The sequence below is a fragment of the Heterocephalus glaber genome, unplaced genomic scaffold (assembly GCF_053883595.1).
Source record: "Heterocephalus glaber isolate CG9 unplaced genomic scaffold, H.glaber_assembly_v1.0 deba00001572, whole genome shotgun sequence".
In the NCBI taxonomy this organism is placed as follows: Eukaryota; Metazoa; Chordata; class Mammalia; order Rodentia; family Bathyergidae; genus Heterocephalus; species Heterocephalus glaber.
The window spans coordinates 8,660,010-8,684,905 of record NW_028258357.1 but is presented as its reverse complement, the minus strand read 5'-3'; the positions used below and the strand labels follow the sequence as shown (position 1 = coordinate 8,684,905).

Here is a 24,896-nt window from a genome sequence, read left to right as displayed (position 1 = left end):
ATAAGTATTTGAAATAAGGACAGATATTCTGAGAGGCACTAATGGCAATGTCTTTTATTATATTTTTTAAATACCTTTAATAACTTTTATGCATTCACTGTATGTTTTGATCACCCATTACATGTGTTGTTCTTTCCACATATAAAGCCCTCACCTCTCAAATTTCATGGAAAAGCTAATTTTTCAAAATTTAACTTGGGCATCATCTCTGTGAACCTTCTGCAGTACACATGGATACCTGAAACTTATCAACTAAATCATAATCACTTCCTTCTTTGTTATTCTGACTATACCTACCACATTATTGTGATGCCTGAAAAGTAGCTAGATACTACATGTTGAATGAGCATGAGAAATTGTTTCTATTAAGTGAAAAATTACCTACACATATCTACTATCTTTTTCAGGGAATAGTCCTAATACTTGAAGACAACATTTTTTTTTTTTTTTTGAGACAGAGTCTTGCTATGTAACTCAGGCTGGCCTTGAACTCACTATGTAGCCCAGGCTGGCCTTCAACTTCCAGTTATCCTCCTGCTTCAGCCTCCTGAATGCTGGGATCACAGGCGTGCACCACCATGCCCAGGTGACAACTATTGAATCTAAATTTGTCTTCTTATGCTCAACATCTCCATTAATTCAGCAATCCTGATCATCTTTGCTTTGGTGACCCCAAATCCCTTTTTAACAGATTTCCTATCTAATCTCATATTGCTTCTTGACCTCCTACTTCCAAAAATTCTTAGCATACTATCTAAATTTTATGCATTTCCCAAGAGTAACTGTGGACTTCTGAATAACTCATTCCCTCCATCATCTTTTACACCAAAATCTATCACCTCTAAGAAAAATTGCTCTTACTTATCTCATTTTATCAAGTCATCAAATCATTGCCTAAGGGACTTCTTCCAACCTATATGCTAACGTGGTAAGATAACCACTGATTAACCAGTTGCAGCAATGCTTGGGGGACACAAGCAGGAGCTTACTTGGTGTCTTATCTATCAAATGAATGTCTGGCTTGCTTGAGCTAGAATGGATATTTATAAAATCCTGTGTCTTGATCCAAAATGTAAAGACTTCTTGAAAAAAATCTAGCAAGATAGTAAACTTTCTCTTTATTTTCATTTAATTAGCTTTAAAAGACCAATCTTTGAAAAGTCTTTCAGTCCTACTTAGAATTATTTAGGAAGGAGTTTGGAAGATCTAGATGGGAAATCAACTTCTTTACCACAGAATGACACTACTATGTGGGAGGATTTGTTGGAGATTGGAAATGATTGTTTGTCTAGAAACTAATCTTCTAGCTAAACACATGTGGAATGGGAAGAGTAGGTATATGTACCTGGTTTTTTTAAATCAGGTTAATTAACCTTGCTAAAAGGCTACTATCAGCTTTTCTTTGCCTCTCTAGTTCTAAAGTAGGTCCAATATTTTGATATTTTCTGTATGTGTTTATAGATTTAAATTTTTCATAATCAATGTGAAAACTAAAAATAATTTTTAAAAGATATGTAGAAAATTTCCCGTACACTACTCCACAACTTTAATTTCTTTTGCATCTATTCAACTTAAGAGCATGTGTTACAGATGAGGTGTGTGTATTCATTTGTCTATATGAAGTATCTATCAGGTTCCTGCTGGTTGTTCAGAATGATTTTTACCTGTTACCTTGTAAGTTTCAGAGATATTGAACTATTCAAAAATTGCTGTCTTGCTATGTTATAGCACAGAAAGGAATATATGCTAAGTACTAGCCTCTCCATTTGGTGATGAGTGGGTAGGATGAGACAGAATTTGCTGATTTGCTCCCTGTCTTCCTGAGTATATATACTACATCAAGGTTCCTGAAGTGATGTCACGTGGTTTATGACCTCCAAAAAGTTTCCAGTCATTAAATGACTATGTAGCTTATTTCTATGCTTACTGCCCATGTGTAATAACTTAAATAATGCAGTTGTCAGCATTCATTGATAAAGCAAGATTTTGTATTGTTCAGATTTCTACATATAAATTTTAAAACTCAATTATTCAGTTTAACAGGAAAAGTATATACTTCACATGAATCTTAAATTTTCTTTCCTTGTACATTCCAATTATCACTGCTTTATTTCTAAGTTAATTAAATGCAGCATTGCTACATATTTCAGAAGTATAAAGAGAGATTCTAGCACATGTGTGATTATCAATGTGGCTTTTAGAATCCTTGAAATACCCATATCTGAGGATAAATTCACTTTGAAGTGCTCACAGGTTATCTAACGTGCTATTTTTATATTTTACATTCAGAGTGCAATAGCCTCCTTATTTTGCTTGGAAATGCATTGCTTGGCTATTGCATCTATTATGAAGGATCTCATAGGCTCCACCTATAATAAGTGGCTTATCCTGCATGTTAATTTTTTTAGTGCTGCTCAATAAAAAAAGAAAGGAAAAAAAAAGCTACCTTCTTCTGATAAACCCCAGACCTTAATAACACATCCTCTGAATTAATTCTGTAAATGCGGTACTAAAGTTCAGTCCAGGAATCCGCGCTGTTTAATTAGTTCACAGCTGCATGGCTGGGATAACATTTCTTTTGAGGAGGTAGCTTGGTATTCATTATTTGGGGTCTGGTTCAGAGTTCAGTGGTCATCTTGAGCTTTCTTGAGGAATGGTTTAATCTTTGTTTTCAGGGAAGTCCATATACTGTCTTGATTAATCACTACTCAAAAACAATTGCTAATTTTCTTGCCTTATCTGTATAGTCACTGCATTGGCCTCAACTTAAATTACACCACTCTTCTAGCTATAAAAGGATCCTGTGTGATCAAAAATTTATCAGAGTTATTATTTCAATTAATATATGTTACACAAGTAGAACCTTTACTATTTCAAAATTGTTTAAACTTTAAAAATCTTTTTAAATGATGAATATGAATTAATACATTTAAAACTTTCCTTTGAAACTGTATAAATGTTAACTACAATTTCTACATTTTCTAGTAGATCATATCAGCTTTGTATACAATAAAGAATATGATTATGTGGGAAAATAATGGATTTAACATATAAGAATTAAAATCTACCATGAAAAACTATATTGTGCATTTTTATACTCAAAAGAAACTTGGAAAGTTGTTCCCATTTTAAATAGGAGAAAACTAAAGAATGAGAGTAGTTAAAGAATTTGCCCAAGATCACACAACAGGTAAATTTCAAAACTGGGGTTCAAATCCAGGCCTAATATCTAAACTCAGGTTCTAAATGCTATATTCTCTTCCTCACAGCCAAGTTTGAGATTTATCTTTTCCACAGTAATCTTTTCCATTAATTTTTATTCTATCAGCATGAATTTATAAAATAAGTATTAAATTATCAAGTTTATATATTTCTTTAGAATTATTTTTCTTGCTGTTTCATGGCTTGTCTATACTATTAATTGTGACATTCCCTAAATCTAGAAACTATGTCCTCTACTTCCTTTTATGTCAGCATAGTGACAACCACTGTACACAGATTATAACAACTTCTTACCTTGATGATGTTAGGTGTGATTATAGAGATCATTCACTTTCACACTATGTATCTGTACTGTTAGAGTCACAAAAAAAATTGCAGATACAAATATACAGGTAACTATCTATGCCTAGTATTAAAAAAATCTAATAAGTATTCAGTGTAGGATGTATATTTTCAAAAGTACAAAGAATATATTCACATTTAATAATATGCCCAGTTTTACTGTTTAAATTCTTACAGATAAAAGAGAATTATATCGAAGTCGTATTTCAATTATTTTTTCTTCTATAATAGTAATGGATAAGGGTCTAAAAACCTGGAGAAAGATGTATAAGGAACAGAAATAGGAAGAATATGAAATTATTAAGTGACCAACATTTAATTTTTAAAGACATGAAGAAGAATTTTAAAGGATATTGACAGTGGACATCATAGCCAGAAAAGGATAGTAAAATGTATGCAAAACAAGCATGAAAATGGTAACAGGAAAGAAAGACACACCATACATAAGAATGTGGGAAATAAAAACAACTTTAATTAGACCAGGACCATATATAAAAACATTAACACAAATGCCAAAGGTCATATAGGTATGTACTTATATCAGTAGAATAATGGAAACCCAAATAGCATTTAACATAACCAAGTAAAAATGATTAAATTGTCATTCTTCTTGACAGATTTTTTTATGTAGGAAATTCCTATAGTCCCACAAACAAGTTGCTACTGTTTGAGAAAAACTACTTTCCTTGGAAAACGTTGTATTTGTTGGTGGGGTAACTTCATATATCTCACATTAAAACAAGGCGTGTAATTGTTGTAAATTTGGTAAATAAAATCAGAAAATGAAATTGCTAATGTACAAACGTACTTAGTTCTTGGTGTTCAGATTGTGATTAATGGTATCAAAGCATTTATGAAGGCTGGGGGGGAGGGGGGCAGGGGCTAGAATTTGGAAATTGAAACCAGAAACAGGAACGGAGAATCTGGAGAAGGCCAGGGAATAAGCCGTCGGCACAAGTTTCCAGAAACAGGCATAATTAAAGTTCAAGATGGGCCAGTGAGGTCAGAAACTAGGCAACAAACAAGCAGAAGTGAGTATAAATAGATGTGAGAAGTAAGTCTAATCATTGGGTGAGAAACTGGGTAGGCAAAAAGAAGATTACACAGTTACTGGAGTTCAGGGCCAACAGGAGAACCTCGGGTTCCAAAACAGAAAAAGGAAGCAACTAGAAGTTGGCAGAAAATTCACAAAACTCAGATCGTTTAGAGCAGGTAGAACAATTTGATCCTGTGACAACTGTCCATAAATTTCTCTATCATTGCCATAAAGAAATTTTGCAAAGAATTCAGCATTTCTAGGTCTTGAGATTAGAACAGGAAGTCGAAACTGACCAGACACACTCTGTTGCCAGGTTTTCATGGTGATAAGCATTCAGCAGGGTTATCTACAAAAATTCAAAGTATGTGCTCCCTTCCTATCTCTGCCACAAAGTAACTCCTTGTCACCTCAGTCCTCTCCCTAGAAAACTACCTACTTTTTCATGTGATTTATGATATGTAATTGCTTGATCTTTTCCAATGTATTTGTGTGGGTTTTGTTGTGGTGGTGGTGATTTTGTTTGTTTTGTTTTTTGAGACAGGATCACCCTATGTAGCTCAGACTGGCCTTGAACTCACAATCCTCCTGCCTCAGCCTTCGAAGGGCTGGGACTACAGCATGTTCCACCACAGCCAGCTCATGTGATTCTTATTCTAAGGATATTTGCCTACCTATTAGGTTTTGGCCTCAAGAGCAAATGAATGAAGTATTTTTCTTGCACAAGCAATTTCAACAGTTGATCTATGACCCAGTGAACCCCCACCCCATACCTGTTTCTTAACAGTATCTGAAGCAGATTCTTTAATTTTTTGGATCTCACAACTATGGAAACTTAATATCATTACTGCTAAACTTGATTCTCCATTTACGCTAAAGACGTTTGCCCCCCTCACTCTGTGGATGTATTAGGGAGAAAAGAGTGCTCATTATTTGAAATTTTAGTTTCCTTTTCTGTGCCTTCTCAAACCTGTAGCTCTTCCTCTGATGAAAACAGGGAGGATGGAGAAAGGGAAAAGGGCAAAGTCTTTCCTTGGCTAGATTCCAATTATAATCTTCTTTTGGCAGTCAAACCTTCAGTGTGGCAGGCGTCCAAACACTGACTCTTAAGGGTGTATGTGGGAGGTTTTGGTAGAGCTCAGCAAGGCCTTCCAATCTTGCTTCCTATCATTGAGATAGGCTCCCTACCAACCTCTTGCTTCTCTAGCCCAACTCTCTTCTCTGGAGCTGCTACTTATAGTCTTCTGATGGGTGCTTTCAGTCGGCCAGCACCTATTTCCAAGCTGTCCCATACAGAAACTGAGGCATCTGTGCTGAGCCGCATGACGGTCAGAGGTAACTCTGCTACAACTTCTACACTCACTGTGGCACCCTTCTTTTTTTCTCTTTCTTCTGATAACTTAAAGCAAGTATTGATATGCATCTCATGCCTATGTAGACATCCAACCAGTGTATGCCACTGTATGAACCAACCCCAATGTTTATGAGTGTGAATAACCTGATTGATGCCTTGGCATATGAGAAATGTCTTTCCTTAGTGTTTTTCTGACAATGTTTAATTTCCCTTTACTCTCATATGATGCTGTAGCTAAATATGGGATTCTAAGACAGCTAGTTTCGCTAAGAACTGGTTTTGTGTCTTTGTTTGTTTTTGAATTTTATTTATTTAATTTGGTGGTACTGGGGATTGAACCCAGGCCCTCTGTATTAAATGACATTCCCAATACTTTTACTTTTTATTTTGACAGGGTCTCACTAAGTCGCTAGGTTGCACAGGCTGGACTTGCATTAGTGATCCTCCTGCCTCAGCCTCCCAGAGGGCTGGGATTACAGGCATATACCACCATACCTTGCTTCCCTAAGAACTTTGAGTAGGCTATTTTTTTATCTCTTCACCTCTATGAGTGCTAATACAAAGTTAGCTGTCACGTTAATTGCTTGTTTCTGTTTTATTCTGTTGCTTTGTCTTTGGTGTTAGGCAATTTATTTCCAGATTCAGTAATTTCCTGGACTATTATCTGTTACTTGCTGCTCTGCCTTTGAGTTCTGCATTCCTAGCATTACAGATTATTTTTGTTTTTGTGCTAAATTGTATATAGCATTGTTTCCCATATTTGCCACAGCATTTATATACACCGCACACAAATATTTGAGAAATGGAATTACATAATGCAGAAAATCAAATCCAGTAAATCCAAAGGACCTTGATATGTGAATTATGAAAAACGCTCAACAAATGAATCTGCATTATGAATTGAATTGTGTCCCCTCCACATTCATATGTTGAAACTCTAACCCTCAATGTCAGTCACAGCCAACCATGGACTGAAACCTCTGAAGCTGTGAGTCAAAATAAGCCCTATCTCTTTCAAGTTGTTTATCTCAGGTATTTTGTCACAGTGATGAAAATGCTAACAAACTATTGTTTTAGCCAGCCACTCTGGTATTTTGCTATGACATCCAGAACAAATGAGCATGGTCTGATTATCAAGACCATATCCATTTTTGCTAGGATGCTCTGCACTAGACTCTTGAGCTCTTACTGGATGTAACAGAACAGGAAGCCCCACATCTGAGCCCCAAGAGAATGTCATACAAACTTATATTGCTATAAAATCACACTTTGAATTTATCAGGACTTGAATACCATATTTTAATCCTTTGCTCATCCTTCAGTTTCTTTAATCTTCCCATTCCAGTCTATAGCTTACTAAATTCTGGCTGGTGAATATAAGCAATTATTATATAGGGAACATTAAGATTGACAATTATATGCCTATATCATCCTCCCTCTAAACTTGACTTTTGACTACTTCCCATTTCTTTTCTTTTCTTTCACCTTAGAAAAAGAAGTGTTCCTTTTTCTTTCACAGTGAGTGCCCTCTGTATGTTCTAGATCCCACCTTCCTACCAGCTCTTCATCTACTTCCCAATATTTTGTTCTCTTTCTCTTCTGACCCTTTTTGCACTGCAGTTATGAAAGCACGGGTCAAAAAAGTGGCTTTCAGGGATTTGTCTCTGATGACTGGTAAATTGGCTTCTTTCTATCATTTCTATCTGAAAGGGGAAAAAATGACCCTGAAAATAGTTCCCTCCAGTCATTAGAATAAAACAATAAGGCTGTGGGTATAAATCTAGAATTCATCATCAGAGAAGTGATAGTCATTTGTTTGATCATTCTTTTGAGCCAATTTTTACTTTAAGCACCTCTTAGGTGCCAACTTCTGTAGGGCCTTGCTTAAGTGCTTAATAAAAATTTCTTTTTATAAATGAATAGATGAGCTCTCACCTTGATGCTGGATGCCTCTTAAACAGACTCTTGTTTTCCTACTGTAGTAACCTCAGAGGACAATTGTCAGGATCAACAAATCCGTGGTGAATAAATGAATAAGAACATTATCCTTGTTTTCTGGGGCTGAAAATGGGTGAACTTTATAGAAATAGAGAAGTTCTCCAGTACAAAAACATACTATTGGGAATTGCCAGGTGAAGAGGAAGAATGACTAGTGAAGAAAACAGGCAGCAACACTGAAAGAATGTTATGACAGAGGAGGAGCACAGAGTGGTGAATCAGACACCTAGAGGGACAGCCCAAAGCAGCTCCACTTCTCACAGACTTAGAGACCTACAGGAGTCTGCGCTGTAAAATTCACAGAGGTGTTTCTTCTGTGTGCCCCCGAAGGAGGAGTTTTGAAGAAAAGGTAGGCAGCAATGAAAAATTACACAAAAATATAAACACTAAAACCATCTGGAAAAAATGTAGGATTTGCCATCAATCTGAGAAAATCCTGCTGGTTTTCTTACTGATAGCGTGTGCTAGAGGTGATGGAGCAGAAAGTCGTTTGCCTGAATCAGTGCTGGCCGTGTCCACAGCTGCATCCACCGCTTATTACTTCTCTGAACTTCTGAAGTCAGGAGTTCTTCACTAAAGCCAATGTTAGCCCAATTTTTGGTTACTTGGAGCCAAATACAGGTCTGATTCAATAAATTTAAGACGTTATTTGCTGAGAGGAGGCTTGGATTATACAAGCCAAATTGAGTGATGATTAGTAATTAAATTTGCTTCACTTTAAGAGGATGACAAATACTGTCTGTCTTACGGGAAGCAAAAAGTTCAGTTCTGAGATAATAATGTTTGACCAAAGATGTATATCTTTTTTATTTTCTCAGTATACTAACTTGGTAATAGGGAGTAGAGAACAAGTATTTCTGAATAACAAGGGCATTTATCAAGCATTTACTACACATCAAATAATTTATATAAAAAAACTCACCCAAACCTCATAACAACCCTGATATGTTATAGTCTATCATTGCTGTTAAAAATTAATGAATTCCACTTACAAAGCTTAGGGATAGCAAAGGTAAGTATATGTTTTTCGGATAATTAAAGAGTAAGGAAGTATGAAGGATAAACTTGTTAATTCCCAGGTATCTTTCCTGGCATTTATACTATACATCTTCTTTTGCATCAACTTTAATTCTAATCTCTTTTGTGGTACAAGCCAGATCCACATTCTCCCTAGAAAAATTTTCTCAACAACATTTAGATATGAGGTTTCTTTTGATTTTTGATTCTCTGGAGTTTCGATTTTGGACTGTACTATATGACTTGTATTACACAAACATTTGGGGTAGAAAAAAATGCTTTATATGTAGTAGAAGGGTAAAGGTATTTAGGCACTACATGATTTTCATTGAATGATGATATTAACTATATTGCATTTTTGACATATAAAAATTTTATATTACATGACCTGAAAATTCTTATTTTGGGCTAACTTTTAATTATACTCCATTTAATTCAGCAAATGTAATCAGTTTGTTACTAGTAAATGACAGTTTTCTATGGTTTCAGCTAAGTGCTGTTTCTCTTGCCATCTTTCTAGTGATTCAGGTTAATGGAAATTAAGTACACATACAGTACAACTACCTTTCATGAAGTATTTAATATCCCTTCACGTCCTCCTCCCTAAATCTGTCAGCATTTAGCATACTGCAATGATCAAGACTGACACATCACATATGCATAAATGTGTATTTGGGAAGATATGGTTTTAAAAATATGTGCATCATTTTTTGTCTTATTGCTAGATGCATGTGACAGAATTCTTGAGGGAATAAAGATTCTAATGTTTCTCTTTGACCTTAGTTATCATGAGGGTTTTAGAGAACTGTCTCCATGAGTTATACACCTTGAATTGATCAATTTACCACCAAAGATGTCAACAGTTTAGATTTGGTCCACTAAATGACATATACTTTTAAAAATTGCCAAATATATTATTTTGAATATGCAGTCACTCCTCACTGTTAACACCTCGAAATAGTAACTTGTCATAGGGTTTAAGTCTTTTTAAAATAATTTTTGAATTGTAACTAAATATCATATTAAAAGAACTTTGTGAGATTATTTTAACAGTAAACTGTACTATGTTCCTTATTATGCAGTGATATATCTCTAAATCAATTAAATAGGTGGGATAAATTATATAAGGTTTAAAGGATATTTGTATTATATGTAATCACATTATTGAATTTGGGTTGGTTTTTTTTTTTACAGAAATGCTAACTAAGCAATTCAGTATTTTTTTGGTATTTACATTGAGAAATATGCCATTAAAGAGGTTCTAGTACTAGCCCTATGGGAGAAAACAAATGATTTGTGTGTGTGTCCTACTGGAAATGGAACCTACACTCTTGTATGTGCCAGGCAAGTGCTCTACCACTGAGACATATCCCCCAGCTCTTTTTATTTTTGAGACAGAGTCTCCCTGTTACCTAGGCTGGCCACAAACTTGTGATTCTCCTGCCTCAGCCTCCTGAGTAGCTGAGATCACAGGTGTGCACCACCACTCCCGGCCTGAATTCTTTAATGTAATGGACAATTATTTCTACATTGCTTTCAGCTTTTATTTTCCACTTGAAGAATGAAAATACAAAAACTAAACTATATGGTATAATTATCTTGACAATGAGAGTGCAAGTTTGCCATGTATGTGCCTCACATCTCATTACAATACACATAAAGATATTCTAGGATATGGCTTCATTTATGGCTAATCCATATGCCCATACATAACACGTTATTGAAATCATATTCTATAATGAATCTGCTCCAGTAACTTTTCATGACAACACTTTAAAAGCATATATGTTATAATTCAGAACCTCAACAAAGTGAACAGATCTTGGCTTAATCTAGTATCCATTTTGCCGTCGTACTATAGAAAGGATTCATATAGTACTCTTTAATGTCAAATTATTGATTAAAATAGAATGCATAATTTTCTATTCTGACTTCCTCGGAGGAAAAGCTGGAAAAAAGCCAAGGATTCTTAAATATTTGGAGCCCCTTTGAAAACATTTCAGGGGGAGAGGATACTGGAAACCACCGAAGTGAAATTTAGTTAATTTGTTCATCTATTAAGCAGATTTGAAATAGTGTCAAGAAGGGCTATTTATTGTGGCACACCAACCAGTTCTCTAACAGTGATTAGAGAAAAAAATGCTATTATTCTGCCCAGAGCAGATTTTGCACGCCAAAGGCACGGCTCAGAGGGCTGCTAATGTCTAACGTGGTATGAGGTACACTGGAAAAAAAAAAATCAGGATTATTTTGAATTGTTTCAAGTGTTTTCTTCCTAAGCCTTAAAACGTATCAACTAAGCGCTAAATGTGAACAATACGCGACGTAATACTTATTGCCTGTATGCTTTTTGAGAATACTGTACAAGTATTAATTCTTCCAATTCTCGAGGTGGGAGAAACAATACTGCTGAACTTGTCTTTTTGTTCCGGTTAAGTGCTATCAAAAATAACAAAGTCTCTGAGCGAGCAGGGATGGTTCATGCAAATACAGACAATTAGATGAAGATGGGGCAGGTACTTTTGGTAAGGCACACGTCTTTAAAACGTGAATTGTGCGTTAGGCAGGAAAATCTGTTTTATTTGTAAAAGTAGACTTCAAAATGAATGGTTTTCTTTTCTAACTTGCAAAATCTCTTGAAGGTTGCGGCAGAGCCGGTCACCTTTCAGTATTTAGACACTGCACATTACCCTGTCTTTTTCTTTCCATTTCTTTGCCCGCCTCAGGAAGTAAGGGTGTACGCTTGAGATGCCACAAGTGAACTGAAAGAGGCAGCAGCTTGGTACAGGTAGGAGCAGGACAGCCGAAGCAAGACCGGGAGGTTCCACGCGCGGAGCCCGCAGGCCCGTCCGCGCCGGCCGTGGCCGAGCAGCCCCCGCGGGCCGCACAGCGGGGACCCTGGCGCCAAACACCGGCCAGCGAGAAGAGCGCGGGCGGCCGGCGCGCAGGCCAGCGCCCGCGGGAGGCACTCGTGTCGTCCGGCGAGCGCGTCACGGACCGGGACGGGCGACGGGTCGGGTGCGGGAAGTGGGCGCAGGGTCGCGGGGAGGAGCCGCTCAAACGCCTGCCGCCCGGGGCTCGCCGTAACCTGTCCTGGCCGGGAGCGCTCGCCCTCGCCCGCCCAGCTGCGGGGGGGCCCTGCAGGGCGCGGGCCAGGGGCGACTCGGCGCCGCTCCAGCGAAGGGAGTCCGCACTCCACTCCTCCTGCGGCAGCCCCACGCTCCTGCCTCCACACGTCGCGGGAGCCGTGACAGGCGGAGTCACCGCCCCCTCCTCCCCCGCTGCCCCCCCGCCACGTCATGGAAACACGGACGTCAGAGGCCGCCAGCCAATCGCAGGCCTCGGCAGAAGGGACGGGGCGCGCTGGAGGGGGCGGGGGCAGCCGCGAGTCCGTGCGCTCGGGGAAGGAAGCGCGGGAGGGGCGCGCGGAGGCCCGGGTCCCCCGCCCCTCACGCCGGCCACCCTTTACCGGCCGCGCGCGAGATCCAGTCGCCGGACACGCGCTTGCCTGCCGGGGGCGCGCTCGCCGGGTCCTCCCCTTAGACGCGCTCCTGGTGCGGCGCGGCTCGCAGTCCCCGTCCCAAACGCGCTTCCTCCCCTCACCCGCGCGCGCGCCCGCCCTCAGGCTCCCCGCGGGCCGCGTCACGTGACCGCGCCCAGCCAAGGCGGCGGCGGCGGCGCGAGCTTCGGCGGCGGTGGCAGTGGCCGCAGGAGCAGCTGCGCCGCCAGTGTGGAGCGGGAGGCGTGTGGGTGTGGAGAGAAGGGAGCGCCGGAGTGGAACGGGTGAGCGTCCTCCTGCCCCAGCCCTCCCCGGCGCCTCGGGCGCCCTGCGCGGCCACCGCAGCCCCTCGCGCGTGGCCGTCCGTGCCCGGTGCGGCGGCCCCGCCCCGTGCAGCCGGGCTGCAGCGCCCCCTCCCCGCCGCCGCGGCCGTAGCGGACGGCGGCGCGAGGCCGGCGGAGCTGCCCGGGTGCAGCGCGGCGCCCCTGCGAGCGCTCTGCGGACCGGGAGGCGGGTCCTGCGGGACGCGGGCGGCCACTCGGCGGCGGCGGCGTCTCTGGGCGGGGGCTGCGGGCGCCGCCTCCTCCTCGGCCGCCTCCTCGCGGCGCAGCGTGAGTGGAGAGCCCCGGCTGGTGGCCGCCGCGCCTGGGCTCCACAGCCGCGTCCTCCCCGAGGTGCACCCGCGCCTCCGCCTGGCGCGCCGGGCGCCGAGCCCCTGTGATCTCCAGTCTTTCTCCCCTCGGAAAATGGTTCCCGCTGCCGGGCGAGGTGAGTGGCGGCGCCGCCCGCCCGCTCGCGGTGGGGGCGGTCACCTGCGGGGGCGGCCGGGTGGAGCGCGGAGGTCGAGGCGGTCGGCGGGGTCCGGACTGCCGAGTCCCCGGTGGATCGCGGCGGCTTCGGGAGAAGTTGGCGCTGGCGGGGCGGCGGCGGCGGCTCCTAGGTGCCTCCTGGCCGGGATGGTAAAGGTGAGCGTGCTCCGCACCGCGCGCCTCGGCGCCCGGTCCAGCTGCAGCCGCCGCCCCCAGCCGGGCTCGAGTGGCTTCTCGTCTACACCCGCGGCTCTCTGACTTGGCGGAGCCGCCTCGGCCGCGTCACAGCCCATCCTGCCACCGGTCCCCCGCCCCGGCGCGTGGTGACCTTGAGGGCAGCGCTGCTCGGCACTCCTCCCCGCGCCCGGGAGAGTCACCCCTTTAATCTCCGGCTTCGCCCCCCGCCCCCGATGCGCGCTTTGGGCGGGGAGCGAGGGCCCCCGTCGGCCCTCGGCTGGGTGGTTGATGGATGCGTCTCAGACCGGACGGCGACTCCCCGGGAGTTGGAGAGCCGCCTCGCCTTTCCCCCGTCTTCCGACTAGCTTCGCGGGATGGTCAGGATTGCTTCCAGTTCGCGTGTGTGGACTTAGTTGAAAAGAAAAAATAAAAACGGCGCCCCCTTCCCTTTGGAAAACGTCGGTAAGAAAGAGGACGACCTGCCAGTTGCGGGGGGGGGGGGGTGCGACCTTTATGCCATCCTGCAGGAGAATCCGGTGGCTGAGCTAGTTAGCGACCTCGTCACCGGCCAGGTCTCTGTGCGTATTTCATTCAGTTTCTGCGGACTCGCAGCCCTGGGAGTGCTCTCTCCCGGTGCGGTGTGGCGGTGCCTGGCGGGAGGCCCGGGCCGGAGGTGGTCCCGGTGGGCTTCGGGGTCGGCAGAAACGCCCGGGGCTCTTCCCTCCCCGCGGGCACGACTTACTTTCTCCGCTAGGGGAGAGCGCTGCATACAGCACCTTTGGCTGCTGTGCACGTTACTTTTCTGGTTTTATTACTGATCTAATGGCTCCTGTTGGTATCGATTACTGTTACTGATAAATTAGTTATATGGATTTTTCTCATACGTGTGTAGCTGTGTGCACATGTCTGGGCTGTCTGCCTTTCAACATGGAAGTCTTTGTTATGCTTAACCCCCCCCCCCCACCTGAGGACAGACTTATTTTAAAATAAGGCTCTTGTTCAGCGTGGGTGTGTTTTATAATAAGAAGTACTTGTAAGGGCCTGGTTTGTATGAAGCTCTCTGCGGACATCCTTTTGGATGGTGGCCCGCGTCAGTGAACGGACAGCCTTCTCTAGCTCTGTCACCAGCCTTCCTGAGGCCAACTCCTAGTCCTTGTGTTTGTTTGCTAGGGGCGAATTGGGAGAATTAAGAGGAATTGGACGAGGATCTGCTTTTTGTATCTGAGCCCTTGGTGTGGGTCCCCCTCCCCCTCTTTTTTCTTCTTTCTCTTGGTGAGTTCAAATTTGAAGAAAATAGAAAGTCTTTCTTATTGGGAGCCTTTGAAGGCTAGAATATGAGTGGGCCTTTTTAGTCACGATTTCAGGGGCATGTTTTAGTTTCTACCTTGCTTTAGATAAGATGGTTAAATTGCTGTAATTAAGGGTGGATCTCTGTCCTGATTTGGGCTTGGGTGTAACTGCAAAGATCTTTGAAAAGTAACTGTTATTTCCTACCGTATAGTCTGCAAGAGTGAGTCACATTCGGGTGAGTTGAGGACAGAGCGCCACCTTTAATTTAAAATTTTGTGATTTTTCTTTTATCTAAATGATGAAAATTTAGAATACTCCTTGATTTTTATCACAGTTGTCATTACTGCCATCCTCATTTAGATGTGTAAGGAGAACTTGCCTTCATTTTTCTATATTTTGTAGTTTCTCTTTTGGGAGGAATTTCTAAAATTTTATGCGAAATCATGGTTTCTTAATTGAAGTTTGGAATCTAATATAGTTTTCTGAGATGAGGTGAGAAACTAGATTTGGTTCTTGTGTATATGAAATAATAGAGGTACTGATAGACTGGAACTGTTTAGGAAAAGAAAGAAAGTAATAGTTGTGTTGTAAATAGATGTTTAAAATTAGCCATTCCACCAAGGATAAGACTAAAGAGCATAAGACTTTTTAAGCTGCTGAAATAATGCTAATTTTTAGAAGTAACATTCTAAAAACGCTCAAAATTAGTAAAAATTATTAACCTTGTTTAATAGGTATAGTATTTTTTGTTTGTCGTCATCTATTTGTCTTTTATACTTTTACTGAGGGTTTTGCAATTGCTCTAAAATAACACAAATGAGAACTTCTAGTAGGAATACTTCTTTTAAAAGTTAATAAAGACCATATTGGAAAAGTTGGGTTTTACATATGGCTCCTCTCAAATACATCTCATGTAAAAATAAATGGATTTTTTTGCTTAAAAAACAAATGCTGTAGTGACAGCTGAATTGATGAGATGTCCCTGCCTGCTTGTTCCTTCCCCTTTCCCTCCTTCCCAAATAAAACATTTTAAGGTACAGTCTTTTTAGGCACAGGATAGTTTTGTAACATGAGAAAAAAAGATTTAGCTCTCAGTGGATAAATTAACACATAAATACAAACCACTAGATATTATTGCCGTTCTATCAGCATTGAAGTTTTAATTCAACACTTGTGATTTCTTAATAGACTACTGTAAAACATTTGTTATTAAGCTGTAGACAAGCTGTAGACAAGTCTTTATTAAACTAAAATTAAAGAGAAAATCTGTTTGAGATAAAAGATGGCTTGTCTTTACTGCTGCATGATGTCTTTTTAAACTGTAGAATATGGGTCCAAACTAAAGGACATTGTTTATGCTACTAGGTTGACGCATGCAGAATAATTACATATCGTCGTTGTATATACAATACGTTGGTAGAATCTTTTATTTTGGGGTTTGACGTATATGTTAAGTTCATTTTTAATCAAATCTCTTTATCGTGTGAAATGAGTTTTAAAACTTAAAACTTGTAATACTTAATGACAAAAGTATTCGCTGTTTTATCTTATATATACACAGTTAAATGATGTTTTCACTGTTCTGTTAGAAATTTTTAGTGTAGAAATTGTCAGACATATGCAAAAGTAGAGAAAATCATGAACTTACTGGCTGATTTTGACAGTTACCAACTCATGGCCCATCTGCTTTCTATTTATACAAGGAATGGATCTGTTGTAAATGGGCACATAGAACAGATAACTGAATAAAATTCTTATGTTCTGTATTTGTAATTTACAGCATATAGTCAGTAGTGTCCTATATTTAATTGAATCTGGAAGACTAAAATTTTTTTTCATTGTTTATGTGACACATACATTTTAACGTTGCTCTTATAGTCCATCTGTTTTATAGTAGGTACCTAAAGGTAGCATTTCTCAAATTTTGCTGTTTTAATGGCTTATAGTATAATAATTTATGAAGTGCTTTACAGTTTTTCAGAATGTAATTACTCCTTTGATTGTCCCAGTAAATACACTTGTGAGATGAGTGGCATAGATAGTTGTACCTGTTTTGTTTTTTCCCCAGTGGTAGGTAAAATGATTTATCTAGGCAGGCCCTAAGGTCATACAAGTAGCATCTAGGTAAGCCAGACCTGGACTCTAGATGGCTTCTAATTTTGCTTATTGCTCTTCCCATTATACACGTTTATGTAAGTTTATCAGAGTTATGTAAGTATATGAAAACTCAGCTTCTGGTGGAAGTTAATTTAATTGTAGAATATAAATAGATTTGTTTGGGTACTGCTTTATAATTTAATCATTGCTTATATTTGATGTAAAGAATTCATTACCTTGATTTACTTAACAGCTGAGTATATGAATTTGAACATATTTGAAATACTGTATTTTTAATAGTATGGATTTTTAAGTTAAGAGTTTTGTTTTCAAAAGCCAGTTGGTCTTGAAATGACTAGGAATGTCTTAAATCTTGAGTTAGAAATGTCCTGTAGTGATTTTTCTTCTTTTTATTCCAGCTGTAATATTTTATTCACTTGTTTTTCTGTTGCATGTTATTATCTAAATTGTTGGAGACATTAATTTGTTATGTAATCAAATTTAAAAGTTAAAAAGATCTCAACTGAGATTTTTCGTTCAGAAATTCAAAACCTTGTTACAAATCTCACAAGGCAGGTAGTGGCACTCCAGCATTAGTGTGCATCAATCAGAGTCACCTGGGGGAGTTACTGACAGTACAGATTCCTGGCCTTGCCGCTGCAAGTCTGATTCGGCAGATTTTGGGAGGGGCCCACTAGTCTGCATTTTAAGAAGCACAGGCATTGAATTTGTAAGTAAGCTAAAATTATATACTAGAGATGCATTTATAAATCAGAAAGACATTGATTTGATTTTGCACATAGTGCAGTTAGTGCTTTCAGATATTTTTGACTATTGCAGTAAAGTCTGGTAAAGAATTGGGTGATTTTTTTTTTTTTTTAACAATTGTAAAACTTCGAAATTGAAAATATTTGTTACCTGTGGGTACAGTCTTTCAGAAGATCCATCTGTGGTTTCTTATTAAGTACTGTAAATTCTTGAAGATGTTCTTTTTTATTTCCATGTTCTATGTCTGCTATCTCCAAATGACTTTAACATAAAAATAATGCATGTTAGGTAATTATATAGCATTGTATATTTCGGCTTTGGTGTAGCACTTATATTTTAGAGGGAAAATCCTTCAGACTAAACAGAAAAATTGATGGATAGCCATCCATTTAGATTATTTTTGAAGCAACGTAGTGCTAAATGATCTTTCAAAAATTAATTATATCAGGCTCATTGATAATTTGCTATTCAGTACATCAAAAATCACTGCTGTTTCACTTAAATGTTAATAGTTTGTATAGTTCAGCACTTTAAGGTCCATTTCACCTGGATTTTGGAACTATTTTATCTAACGGATTGTTGGCTAATCTTCCTACATAACACCAGTCTTTAAAATGCAGGGGTTTTTTGCTTCATATATAACAGTATAGTGAATACTCTGTACCTGCATTTACAATGCTTTTTTTTGAGACAGGGTCTCACTATGTAGTTCAGACTAGCCTTGAACTCAGTGTGTAGCCTACACTGGCCTTGAACTTGGAGCAGTTCACCTGCCTCAGCCTCCCAAGTGCTGAGATTACAGGTGTGCACCACCACTCCCTGCTAAAATGCATTTTAAAATGAAATTAATTTTGAAGCAGATTTATCTCAAGACTGGACTGATATTTTGAAAACTTAGCTATGTTGGCTGTATCTTAGGGAATAGTTAGAACTCACAAGTTATAATTTACTAATGATTGTGGAAATGTAAATTAATAAGGCTTTATGGAAGATATGGGCAAACGGTTTCATATATTTTCTTAATGCTATTTTGTATTAAATTTTTCCCAGGACAGTGTCAGCTATTCTAAATAGTATGTATTACTGTATTTTGGTTATCTCTTTGGTAAGAATATTATTTATTTCTAAGTACAAGTAACTTCCCACAGTAATATTTCTTAAAATCTGGTACACCCATTTTTGTATTAATATTACTGTAAGGAGAAAGAATAAGGATAGTTTTGAATGGACCATTGCTTGCTTACTCTGTGAAATCTGATATTACACTGCCTGACTATGAACTGGTATGACTGCTGTACAAACGATAAATTTAGGAGTACACGTTAATAGTTTTTTTCTTTGAAAAGTAAATCTTAAGGATTTGACTGCTTAACCTAAAAAAATACTTTTTTATTATTAGCAATGTAATTCCATTCATATTGTTATCCTAAAGAGTTCAGGAGGATCTTAGAAAAACAGTCTTGTTCTCTGAAATTCTCAGATTTGGTATTTAAATCTACTTTTCATATTTGGGTCAGATTTTTTTTTTTTACTTATTTATTTTTGTTATTTTGAGATAGGGTCTTGCTCTGTAAATCAGGCTGGCCTTGAACTCACTAGCCCAAGCTGGCCTCAACTTGCAGCTTTCCTGCCTCAGCCTCTTGAATGTTGGGATTACAGGGGTGCACTACCATGGTTGGCTGGGGTTGTTTTAGATAGCTTATGTGCTGTCATTTCTTCACTAAAACTTTTAGTGGTTTCTCATTTTCTTTTTATCCAGACTATAAAGGTTTTGTATAAAGTAGCTCATTTTTTTCTAAACTGTATTTTTAAGCATCAATTCTAAAAAATATTGGGGGTTTTGTGGGGGAAAAGCGGCAAAATGAAAATCCAGGAGAGATGTGGTTTATGCAACTTTCCTGTGTGGGATTTCTCAAATGTTTTATTATGCTAATATAGAGTAAATCTGTCCAGATGTGATCAGTGTTTTTTCTTCCTATTCACATGCTGCCTTTTAGTGGATGATCTTACCTGTTCATTTTAATATGCTCCCTAACCAGGATCACCACTTTGTACACCTCCAAGGGTGCTATTTACATAGAACACAAAATGAATTGTGTTTCCTGGACTTGAGAGCTTTACTGCATACTGCAGTACTGCTGACTGCTCATTATGTGATGGTGTGTAGACTGCCAGTTTGTTTGTCCCCTTTGCTGTGATTTCATGTATGTTTTTTTCTCTCACCTGATGGGACTCTGTCTTCTAGTTTAAATATTCCTATCCTTCAAAACTCAACAGTACTCATCATTCATCTTCATTCATTCTTCAGTACTTTTCATTCATTCTTCATTAATTTTTTTGTCTGAATTCCTCTATATTTGTACTGTATATCTATTTTGTAGCCTTTTGTTCTACTAGGTTCATTTGGAAATAATACAGAGGAATTGAGATAGAACAGAGAAGTTGAAATAAAACTTGAGTTCATGAGGATATTTAGAATTTTATCCAACAGATGTTCAGTCAGTATTTTTACATACTGATTTAGAAGTTAGACATAATGTAACTTTAGTTGTTAAGGTAAAGCAGAGAAGGTTAGGGAAATTTTTCTGCGGGAATTTCTAAGGTCTTTTTACCTTTGATACTTTAACCGTACTTGAGTAGGCTCATAGAATAGTCTCTTTTACTTCTGGGTGGCTGCATTTCATAGAATGTTATTAAAACAGAATTTAGCATCTATGTAGGAAGTACTTTTCCATTTCTGAATTTCAGTGTGATAATTGATTTGTCCATGTTAGATTTTTTTCTGATTGTAGTAAATCATTATTATAGCAATTGTTATTGATATTTCAAAATGACTAATTTTACTTTGGCTTGTGTTGTCTTTTCCTTTCATCAGGATTGATGCTATTTGGATGCACTTACTGGATTTATAATCCATTAGTACATTGCATGATGTAAAGTGCCATAATGTGAAGCATATATTAATGGTTTAAAAAATGACATTTTAATAGTTGCCATTTTTTGATAGAAATGCCATTGGAGCTGTTTTGATAATGCTTGTTTTTGTGAACTGCAAGTGAACTTGTTTAGCTAAATGCCTGGTTCAGAATCACTATAGGCATCAGGAAGAAGCGTGGGTATAAACTGTGTTAAAATGTAAAGCATGATGGTGTGGTTTTTCTTCAACTTCCTTCCTTAAGTTAAGAAATAAAGCCTGTATTTGATTTCATCATTTCTACTAACTGTTTGTGGATACTCAGTAATAATTTCAAACATTCAGTAATTATGGACTTAAATAAATTTAGTATGTAAATCACATCAAAAACAGCTTGAAACAAAAATCAGTGATTAGCACAGATGAGACTGTATAGGTGCACTGCTGTTCTTCCATCCCTTTATAGTTTATAGCTTAAAGTGTTGGTAAAGTATTGTAGAAGGAATCTTAAGACTTGCTCTTTCTTTAACATTGCAGTAAATAGTCTTGATAACATTGTTGGTCAGTGAAGCACAAAAGTGGTTTTGTTAATGACAAAAAGGAAAATCGAAAGACAGATCTGTGGATCAGCTAAAGTAAAATGAGTTAAGGCAGTACATAAGTCTTGATCTTTTTTCTTCTGGAATACACATCCATGATACTGGTACATACTTCATACTGACTTGCTTATATGAGATTTTCTGTTCCTTTGCGATAATTCAGTACTTTTCTATTCATGGTCAAAAATCATTTTATTTAAGAAATGACTCATGAACTTCAGGTACTTTACCGTGGACATTCTAGACAACTAATACTATGATGAGGAACTACAGTACTGAATTTAAAGGCCACCAGTACAGATTGAGAGCTAGAAACAAGGAAGGTCAGTCAGTGAAAAGAGACGATGGCAAAGCAGAGGAAAGGGAGCTCCCCTAGCAACAAACTCTGTTGGCAATCAAGAAAACAACCAGTGTTCAGTCAGTCAGTCCCTCTTTGCACATACAGTGGACTTAAAGTTAAATAACTCTTCCTTTAAGTTTAAATACCATTGTTTTTTGTATATGTAGAACACTGGGACCTAACTGATTTCTTTGTCACCTCAGGTCCTCTTGCTGAAACCTCCTTTTTGGTAGGAATGCCCACCTTTCTTAGATCCTGTGTATCTTTGTGATACTCATGTGACTGGACTTAAAACTTTAGAGTTTGGGTTTTTACTCTGGTATTACAGACTATCTAGATTTAACTTTAAGTTAACTCAGAACCTACTGTCCTTGAATAAATAAATCATTTTGGTTTCTTTGTAACCTTCTCCAAATGTACAAAATACAAAGTTGGGCAGAGGGTGTTAATTTTCACTCTTTTAAATTTAGCTTTCAAAAACTTTGAAAGCCATAGCAAATCCCTCCCCCATCCTCATAGTTTTTGTTTTTTGTTGTTTTTTTGAGACAGGGTCTTGCTATGTAGTTCAGGCTGGCCTCGAACTCACAGCAGTCCTCCTGCCTCAGTCTCCAGAGTGCTGGGATTACAGGAGTACCACAATGCCCATCCACTTTTTTAAACCACTTTTCTGTGAAGTTTGCTTTCTGATTTTTGCCTTTCAACTACCTCATATGATTTTTTTATCTCTGTTATGCTGTTTCATTCATGAAGATAAATGTGTTTATTGAAAAGCTAAATTATTCTAAGCTTTCCATTTGAGGGAGTTATAACTGTCATTTAATTTGATTCCCTGATAAACATGTACTAAGAGAGTAAAGGAGATTAAAACAAAATCATAAATCTACAAGGAAGAGACACACACACAAAAATTTTGGAAGAAGTTGATTTCATAGACTCAAATAGCTGAATTCTAAGCCAGTAATGGAAAAGCCCAGTATCTACTTAGCTTGTATTACTGAATTCCCCAAAGCCTCAGAGTTTGCAAAATAAGATACCTTTAATGAAGAGGTACCCAGATACCTTTCCCCATTCTGTGTAGCTCTGTGACCCCTCTTACTCATCCTTGCAGAAGGTTGGGGAACACAGTCTGAAAACCAGGGTACCACTTTGAATCCTCAATGAGAGTTCGCAGATACCCAGTTCTCTTCCTTCACTCAGCTATAGATTACTAGTGTCTAGCTTCAGATATTCTGTCTCAGCAAGGGATTACTCAAAAAACTCCATCTCTACAAATACTGCTTGCTGTGTTCCTAGTTTTAGGCTTTATAAACATCTTTTATCACTATTCTTTCTCCCATCTCCAGGGTTTACTCTGAATATTCTCCAGCTTTTAAAGGAAGAGACTTAAAAATTCCTTCATTGGCTGTGTGTGTCTCCAAAGAAAATGTTTAGTCAGTGAATTCCATAGGTAGAAAGCTACGCACTTGGGTCCAGAACATTTGTGTAACTTATTTGTATCCTGTTCTTTTCTCTTATAATTTAAAGAAACTGTTAGTACTTTACTAAAGTATAATTAACATGCAGTAAGCTTCACAGAAAGTGAAAATCTTGAGTTTTGATCTATGTGTATTCCAATGAAATCACCAAAACAATCAAGATAATGAGCTTAATCATCTCTCCTAAAAATTGCCTTGTGTTTTTCATTCCTCTCCCAAAAACAAAACAAAACAAAAAAGCTCCTCCATCTTTCCTCTGGTAACTACTGATGTACTTTCAGAATAGATTAATTGGAATTTTCTAGAACTGTAGATACATGCGATCATTCAATATGTTCTCTTTTGTAGTCTGAATTTCAACCTAATTGAAACTCATCTATGTCGCATCTATTAATAGTTTGTGGCTCATGAGGATTTCTCTATACTATATTGTATACACGATAATTTCCTTATTCATTCGCTTGTTCATAGACATTTTGGTTCCAGTAAGGTAAAGTCTCTTCTTGAGTTGTTAATTTCTTTATATGTTCTAGATAAAAGAACTTTGGGAAGCAATTGAGTTTGTGCCAGAGGTGGAAGAATAGTGGTAAAAGATGTATATGAAGCCTAAAACTAGAAAAGCAAGTGGGAGCACAGCAAACAGTATTTTGTAGAGATGGAGTTTTACAGTTGATAGAGTTGTCCATTGCTGTGATAGAATACCTGAAATCAGTCAACAAAGAAAACAAGGTTTATTTGGCCTCACAGTTCCACAGATTTCAGTCCATGGTTATTTGATCTTGTAAAAAGTACTATTCCTGTTGCTTCTGAGTAGAAAATGAAATAGGGGGCTAAGAGGACTGTTGATGCTAAAAGAAGAAAAAGCTTCGTGTATTCTTTTGTCCAAACTTAACACATGAGTAAGTTTTTCAAAACTAAAAATGAACACATGTACCAGGTATGATGGCGCATACCTATATATAATCCCAGAGCTTGCTAGGCTGAGGCAGGAGGCTTGTCATGAGTTTGAGGCCAGCCTGGGCTACCTAGTGAATTCAAGGCCAGCCTGAACTACATAGCAAGGCCCTGTCTCAAAAAACAACACATAGGGGCCAGAGATTTAGCTCAGTGGAGCCACGCCTGCCTTGCAAAGTGCAAGGTCCTGAGTTTGATCCCCAGTATGGAAAAATAAAACAAAACAAAAAAACACATGTATGGAATAAGTTAAGTGTATGGATAATCCAGATCTATCACTTGACATTCAGTTGCTGTGTTTTCAGTTTTGTACAATTTAAATGCATGACTTAATATTGCTCTTGGTAAAATAATGCATTTTTACAAAAGCATAAGTGATTAATACTGACTTTACTGAATGTTTTTGAGTAAAGACAGCTGATAGACAATTTAAGGTCTTTCTGTCCTTGATTTCTCCTTCAAGTACAGTACTTCTCTACTTTTCAAGTTCAGATTTTTCTTCATTATTAAGAAAAGTTGGTTGCCATATTTGGTTTCCTAATAAAGTTTTAGAACTGTTGTATTTATCATGGCACCTAATAGAAAAATAGCCCAGTTAAAAATTCCTCCATTGGCTGTGTTTGTCTCCAAAGTAAATGTTTAGTCAGTGAATTCTGTAGGTAGAAAGCTACACTCTTGGGTCCAGAACATTTGTGTAGCTTGCTTATATCCTGTTCTTTTCTCTCATAATTTAAAGAAATTGTTAGAACTTTACTAAAGTATAATTAACATGCAGTAAACTTCAGTGTACTTAATTTTTAACTTTGACTAGACAAAAGGACTTTAAAATGATTGAATAAAGTGGACACCTGTGTAGCTAGTTTCTACCTGCCAGGTACAGCTGTTCTAAACAATTTACAAATATTAACCCATATAGGTTAGTGAGTTCTGTGGAATTTGTGGATGAAATATTCTCTGTAGAAAAAAATAGGAAAAGGGTCATTAATGGTTTTAAAACAGTATCCT

At 38.9% G+C, this 24,896-nt stretch overlaps 1 protein-coding gene across 4 annotated transcripts in view; it reads left to right on the top strand.

Annotated features, from left to right (window-relative positions):
• Positions 1–13,098: 13,098 nt before the first annotated feature.
• Positions 13,099–24,896, top strand: part of Atp2b1 (ATPase plasma membrane Ca2+ transporting 1) — a 112,554-nt gene continuing 100,756 nt past the window's right edge. For 3 of the 4 annotated variants that reach the window (XM_087192583.1, XM_004844982.3, XM_087192584.1), the window contains exon 1: positions 13,099–13,236. The gene's annotated coding sequence lies outside the window, so the exon portion shown is untranslated. Of the gene's footprint in view, positions 13,237–13,402; positions 13,917–24,896 lie in introns of those variants that run through there. The other variant, XM_013072304.3, reaches the window with a different exon arrangement.